Source organism: Hibiscus syriacus, unplaced genomic scaffold (assembly GCF_006381635.1).
Source record: "Hibiscus syriacus cultivar Baekdansim isolate YM2019G1 unplaced genomic scaffold, ASM638163v2 tig00110430_pilon, whole genome shotgun sequence".
NCBI classification, from domain to species: domain Eukaryota; kingdom Viridiplantae; phylum Streptophyta; class Magnoliopsida; order Malvales; family Malvaceae; genus Hibiscus; species Hibiscus syriacus.
In genome coordinates this window covers 530,549-538,739 of record NW_024062734.1, presented here as the reverse complement: position 1 = coordinate 538,739, position 8,191 = coordinate 530,549, and the positions used below count along the sequence as shown (strand labels likewise).

Below are 8,191 nucleotides of genomic sequence, written 5' to 3'. Positions count from 1 at the left end.
AGAGGAACACTAGAGACTGGCCTCTGGTTTGCAACTCAAGCACAAACGATGGTGGCACTCAATGCCTTTTCGAACTTGGATTGGGGAGGAGATATTAATGACAGAAGGTCGATCTCTGGATACTGTGTCTACAATGGGAATCATCTACTGACTTGGAGCTCGAAAAAGCAACGTGCAGTATCTAGGTCCACTGCAGAAGCCGAATATAGAAGCCTTGTTGATGCCACCTCTGAAGTCGTATGGATTAAGGCTGTGTTGAATGAGATGAATGTTACACTGCCCGAAGAGCCCAAGGTGTGGTGTGACAACACCAGTGCAGTAGCTATGGCAGCAAACCCCATACTACATGCAAAGAGCAAGCTCATCGAGCTAGACTTACATTTTGTGAGTGAAAAGGTGGCAGCTCGTGAAGTTCAAATCAACTATGTGCCCACTAATAGCCAAGTAGCAGACATTTTAACTAAGCCCCTTCCCTTGGTCAAATTTGATTTGTTTAGAAGTAAACTATGTGTTTTTGAGTTGAAGGAAGTCTGTAAGAAGCAGGGTGAATGTTAAACCATATTCAGTTATGCCTGTTAAACCATATACGGTTAGGCTGGTAGTCGATTGTAGGACTGTTACAACCGATCATGCAACAGTTCACTCTCAGCTTTAAATAGTTGCTCATCTTTGTAAAGACACATGAATGCAATACCACGTTTTCTGCATTTCTTTCTTGTTCATTTTCTTAAGCTTCATGCCATAGTTAACAATTTGTAAGTCGTCTAATCGATAGAATTATGCTATGAAGTTAGTGCCGCTCATTCGTCGTAATGCCTCTCAAATTATGTACATACTCGTTGTTTATATGCTAGCATGTTTATGTTTTATAAAATTCATGATGTTATTGGATTAGTGATATACTATTTTGTTTGTGAAGTTCAATGTTCGAATGTTTTCATTCACATGTTAATGAATTTAAGTAGTTCGTGGAGAATCGTCATTGCAGGATTTTCGACATCTATTCTTAAGGTATGATATCTTAATACTTTTAGTGAGCTTATGTATCAATAAGTCTCTTACATGTATTTAGCGTATAAACCTTATTTATAAATTAGGATTATTTTGTTAAATTTGATAAACAAAGTTCCTATTTGTAAACATATTTGAATATTTCTATAAACTCTGAGTTGAATCTATTTATGATTTCTTATTTTGATTAGTAAACATGTTAAATTTGTTCAATATTATTGCCTACTTTAAACATGATAAAAAAACTTAATATCATATGACCTCATAAATATAAGATAGACAGCAAACGTGTATGTGATTAATTGTTGTCATGTTCCAAATATTAGGAAAACAATGTGTTGATAATTTAAATATAATATTATTTAAATATTACCTTTTAAAATATTTAAATATAATATTTTAAACATGTATTCACTAAATGATTAAAGATAAGATCTAGGCTTATATCATAAATAAATAATTAAAGTATATCATTTTTATCATTGAAGTATCTTAAGTATTTTTTTTTTTATCAAAATAAATATCTAAATTTATCTTTTTGGTCAAAATAGATACCAAAAGTATTTTTTGTTAACATCAGTATTTAAAGTATTCAAATTTTTACATCTAAGTATTTAAAGCATTTTTTAACCGATATCACATGTCAACTTTTTTAGAATTTAGATAATTATTTTTTGGATAAATCGTTAGTATTATATCCAAATAAAACAAACAAAGCTGTTACAAGAGAACATGAGTATCAAACAAAAACTTGATAATCATGAATACCTCAACCTGTACATAAATAAAAATTTACAAGATTCCCCTATCAATTTCTTTCCCTGACGCTTAATATAATATAAATTTATACACTTATTTTGACAAAAAAATACTTCGATTACTTAAACGAAAAAAGAATTACCTTAGATACTTATATATAATGTAAGTCTAATAAATAATATATATATCATTTGACTTATATTAACATGTCTTAATCACATATGATGTGTCTTTCTTCTTTTAAGATAAAATTCACATGATTTTTCTAGATGGCTATCACCTAAATAAATGTATATTTATATGATTGTTTTAGGTGTCTATCACGTAAATAAATATATTTTTAAAAAATTGATAAAATGTTTTTCCATCTTACGTTATACGAAAAGTGTTATAATAAAAAAAAGATACTATTTAGGTAAAAGAAAAAGAAAAGAAAAGAAAATCCTCATTCCGAAGATAAAGTAATGAAATTCAAAGTAAAACAAAGACCAACGCCATGTTAGAAAAAGTGAAAGCTACTGAATATTATATCATTCTAATTCAATGTTCAAATGCATGAAGTTCTTCATCAAACCCCAAAAAAACAATGCTGACTTAAGATCTCTGAATCAGTCTTTCTCTCTTTGTTCTTCTTCCCTTGTATGCTGCAGTAAAAAAAACACTAAAAAAGAACTTTAAAAATTGTTGAAAATCTTCATGTGGATGAAAAAGCACCCATGGCAGAATCGCTGTTTATGGTATGAAAACAAAGAACGCGGATTAATTAATGGTTATAGAAATACACTGAAAAGATAGAACTTTTCATTTCCCTTGACAAAAATAACAAATGCAAATCTTATACAGGAGCGCTGACTGAAAAAGTCTGAAAGTTAATCTAATCCCAATGTTAATTAAGTTTTCTTCTTTCGACAACACTCTGATTTATTTTTTCATAAAAACAAGTTTGAAATTTCATGTAAAAGGAAGCTATGTACTGTTGTCTTTCAAGGCAAAATCTGAGAGGATAAGTCAAGATGATGGATTTGATCTGCCACAAAAATTCACTGTTTCGTCTTTTGGAGAAACAATACAGGAGTTTTGAAGAGCTAAATTAGAGCAATTAGTGATTCAACCCATACTGATAAATGCTCGTTCATTTCTTTCACGTCAATCCAAGACTGTCATTTATAGCTGATGAAAATGGGATTATCCCACATCGGTGAAAAGACAATAATTCTCTTTACCAACCCTTCTGCCCTTACAAAATCAAGAGTAATTTCCATCTTTTTACTGCCATCGTATGATAGTTTAACCCAATTTATGAAAGAAGAGGATAAAAAAAAAGCAACATCCATTGAATGGGAAGGTATCAAACACCCGAATTCATAAATGCAAAGCTTATCTAGTAGTATTTCAGAACAAAGTCCTCGTGGATAGGCATTTACCATAAGTTAATAAAACAAAGAATAAATGATTAATTAAGTTTAACTAGATTTAAATTTTGTTGAAGGCAGGCAAAAAAAGATGGGTTCTTTGTTAATTTATTCAACTTGGCCAACACTTCTTGCCTCATCATCGCTGCCTGATCTTTGCGGAGGTTGGTCTTGTTGTGACTGAAGTAAAACCTGTGCTTGAAGTGGATGGTGGTAGCCTCCATGATAAGGGTTTTCAAAGCTTCCCAAAGCCAATGAAGGTAGAGACATGGTGGCGGCTGCAGCAACAGAACCAGACCCTTCAAACCATTGTTAAACCTCACAATCTCATGTTGTTGGCCGCCATGATGTTGTTCATATAACATCTCTTGTTGTTCCCTTGCTGCTATTAACGCTGCCAATTGTTGCTGAGCCTTGAAAACCTGTTGCTGTTGTGTTTTTCTCATCACTAGCGGCCCCGAAGCCACTGTTCTCCTGGCAGCTGTAGAAATCCCCATCAACGGCATCATATTGTGTTGCATAACAGCTGAAGAAGATGAAGGGTTTTCGAGATGATGCAAAAAAACCGGCGGTTGTAATATAGGAAGCATTGCTTGAGGGCCGATATAAGTAGCCAACTCTTTCTTGGCATTGTTGAGATCGTGTTGCATTTGTTTGAGCTTCTGTTGTAGGATCGAGATCAGGCCGACACAGCCGTAGACGGGGTCTCGGAGACGAGCCTCGGCTTCGTAGGCCAACGAGGTGACGGCGTCTTCACGTTGGGTGGAATTGAGTTCGTTCAAAAGCTTGGCCACGTTGCTGGCGCCGAACACCTTATGAACATTGGCGAATTTCTGAGGGTTGTCGGGAGGGAAATACGGTGCAAAGATGCATTCTTGGGTGCATTTTCTGCGAAGGAACTTGCACGCCGCGCAAGGAAAATTGGAAGATGACATCTTTTTCAAGATCTTATGAGATCTAGAAGAAAAAATTGAAAAAAAAAGATCGTACAAGAGAAAACTGAAGTGAAATTAATAAAAAAAATCCTTGCCTTTAGCCTTTCCCTATGAAATTACTTGTAGAAATGGATCCTTCATCTTCCAAACTTATAAAAAAAAACCTTAAACGCAACGACAAACAAATTATATTGTCATTTCTGGGCAGATCTTGTTCTCTCAACAAGCTTCTGTTTGTTTCCTTTTTTTCCTCAGAAAAATCAAACAGATGGCGCTTTAACCTAACCCTAAAGACTAGAGACAACAGGTCCCTTTAAGATCAAAATCTGAGGTATTTATTTTTGGTTGTCAAAAAAGAAAGCTACTGAAATTTTGTTTTCAAGGAATATGGGATATAAATAAAAAAAATAAATGAAAAAATTAAAAAATTTATTATCACCTTAAAAGGGTTTTTCTTTTACTCTGGCCATGAGCAGACTATTTAATGCGTCTCTGAGTTTCCTCTTTGTCCCTGTGTTGTCTGCCTCTAATAAAAATAAGTTTTGATTTTATGTGATGTGATTAGGTTCGAGTAATTATAATTTTAAATTAAGAGTAATTTAAATAAATAATTATTAAAATTCAATCAAATTCATATAAAATCAATCAAATATTACAGTTCAAATAAATTTGATTTCTTTAAATATTTTTATCATTTATATTCAAAAGTTGCCTTTAGTTCCTTGTTTCTGTTTTAGTCTGTCAATATTGGTCTAATAATAAATTGTTTTTTATAGCAAGTAGTATAAAAAGAAATTATTTAAGATCAGAAGTAAAAAGATATTTTACATACAAAAACAATGAATTAATTTTTCATTCTTCCAATTATTAAAAGTAATGCATTAAATAAAAAAATCTTAAATAATAATTACATAATATTTTAATCAGTGATACAAATTAAAAGGACCTTCAGATTAATTACTATTATGAAAAATTTCCATTTAATTACTATTATTGAAGATGTTTTATAGGTACAACTCAGTGCGAGTCATGAATAAGCGTTTTCCGATCCCACCGTGGTTGGGAATCGACAGTTGTCTCATACAGAAAGGGTGTGGTGGTAATTCCATAAAGATGAAGCGCATCGTTTCTCCATTCTGTCATTAATACTGTCCGCGTTTATTTAATAAATGAAATTTCTTGTTTACGAACACTCCCCATGCACGAGTCACGAAAGACGAGAAAAGAGCTTTCCATTGTCAATCGATCAATGGGGTTACCGTGTGAATCACTCAATGTTTTGGGATTTCGAGAGCAGCAGCATCTGCCGATGAGGACCGAGGAGTGGTGACTCAGCCTCAGGCGTCAACAACGACTCACTGTTTTCATATTGTTTGATAGATTCAACTGTTTTATCTTATATATTTTTCTTAAACACTTTCGCTTTTCGCATTCATTAAATCGAAATGACTAAACCTCAACTGTCAACTCAACTCCATCCCCTCTGCTACATCAGACCGTTACCCTAATTAATTCATTCCTCCCTTATTTTTCAATTAGAAATGTCAAAAAATTGGACATAAAAATGATTCCAACGTTTAATTGTTCAACTGAATAATTATTTTAACTCACGTTTTTTTAAAATACTTTAATTCTAATATTTTATTTTGAAGTTAAATAATTTTTGATTGGATGAATTTATTAATTAATTAGCGATTAATAATTATCGTTGACATGACAAGTTTTATGTATTTAAGATAATGACGTAACAAATGTCACATATTTAAAGTGATGATACAATACAAATTATTTATACATAAATATTGACATGACACATACCACACATATATATAAGTAATGATGTGTTACATATCACATATTCACTTTAGAAACATATAACTCGTTACATCAATGAAAAACATTATTCACTAACCAGCTAATAATTTTCATTTATCCATAAGTATTTTATCAAAATAAAATATTAAAAGTTAGATTATTTTATTTTTATGTACAAAAATATTTTATAATCATCAGGGGAAAATCTTTGCATTATATCAAAACATTTTATCTACGTAAGAAGAGTATATTACATTATAAAAGACGACAAATTCAACATAAAAATTAAAGAGTGGAAAATTGGATGTTACATTAGTTCTTATAGTTTAAGAAATTTAGAACAAGTGATTAAAATGTTTTAATTGATACCTCCTCTATTTAGATTATGAGTTCAATACTCATTAGAAGAATTTTGTATGTATGAATTATTTTAAAAAACTCTATAATTATTAAATTTATAATATATTAATTAAAGCATTAGTTTAATAAATTTTAAATTTAATCTTGAAAGTTTTTCTCCTCATAAAAAATACATTTTATAATCTTTAGACTTATTTAAACATAGAAGTGATGAATCACTTCTATGTTTATTTTTATTTTATTTCTGTTTCTTTCAACACAAGATATATGCATTTTACATTTGACTATAATAGATTACTTTTAAGATATATATATATATATATATATATATAACATTTTGATTATTTCATATAACCAACCTTGTTCTTATGAGAAAAATATATTCAATTCATTCAGTTCCAAAGATAATCAGGATCTCCATTTCAAGTCTTAACCGACATGAACTAAACTAATTAAAAAAATATTCAGAATATGTTTTAAATCAAAACATACTTAATATATATCATTTAAATAAATCGATTAAAAAAACAATTAAAGAATTTGTGTCAATTAATGTCACGTTGGCTTGTTTAGTGACTTTTCCGTCAAGATACGAGCAACTTGGTTCACCTTTTTATCATTCGAAACATTAAACGCTAATTTAATTTTAATTATTGAGAATAATAAAAGTTAACGAGTTAAAATGTAAAGATAATTCATAATTTTTTTAAATACTATTTAAAATTTATTAAATATCGCAAATTGTAAAATTTAAGTTTTAATCTATCAAACTAGTTAATTTGATGATTTTTATTTTAATTTGAAATAATATTAAATATAATTGACAATTAACTAAAGAAATTTGTAGAAAAGGATCTGTTGGAACATTTTTAAAATTAATTACAAGTGAACGACTAACTAATTAAGAAGTTATGAGTGAAAGATTACAAAAGTGAACTTATATATTTAGTTACTAAAATTATACATCTTGATTATTAATTAGTGATTATTTATAAAAAAAAGAAATAAAGAGGTAATGTTATTCAAATAGATGTTTATTTGAATTATTTTACTATTTTATTGCTAAAATTGCAACTATTTAAATATATATTAATTTAAATAATTTTATTTGTTGAAAAATATATTCTATCGTTAATGGATAAAGTTACAAATACAAGTTTATATTAAATCGTGCATTACTCTAGCTAACTAACAAACTACAAACAGTTACACTAATTATTCTAATTGAATTAGTTTTGACACTCTTCTCAAGTTAAAAACACCCTTAACCCCAACTTGAAAACTAAATACTCATTGTTGTTTTTTTGGAAAGGATTTTGTATAGTATTAATTGAAACACATACAAAATGGGACAAGACATGGGTCTCGTTAAAAAAATCTCTCTACACCTAAATGAAGGAAAAATAGTACACCATGAATTGTCGAAAGAAAAGCTCTCTAAACAAAAGCCTAATAAAACAACCAACAACAGTAAAAACAATCAAACAACCCAAGGTTGACTACCGATCACACAACTAAAAACATGCTGCAAAGAAAAGGAAGGCACTCTGGTCATGGCAAGAACCATAAACCCTAAATCTAGAGCTTTAAAAAACATGTATGTCAATTGTTTTTCAGAAGTAACATGCTCAATATTGATCGACCATTCTTGAATTTTTCCATGGACAAAATGACAGTCAATCTCAATATGTTTGATGTGTTCGTGATAAATCGAATTTGCTACTATATGTATAACCGCCCAATTGTCACAAAATAGTTGCACTCGTTGTTGATTAAGAACTCCCAATTCTGTCATCAAACTATTTAACCATTTTTTACTCTCGATATTAGTTTCCTAGTTTTTTTAGATGTTGTGTGGTTTCAAGTCAGCCTTTGGAGTCAGATTGAGATAGTTTGTTC

The 8,191-nt window shown here is 30.1% G+C and overlaps 1 pseudogene; it reads right to left on the bottom strand.

Annotated features, from left to right (window-relative positions):
- Positions 1 to 3,290: 3,290 nt before the first annotated feature.
- Positions 3,291 to 4,124, bottom strand: LOC120125302 (annotated as a pseudogene).
- Positions 4,125 to 8,191: the final 4,067 nt, after the last annotated feature.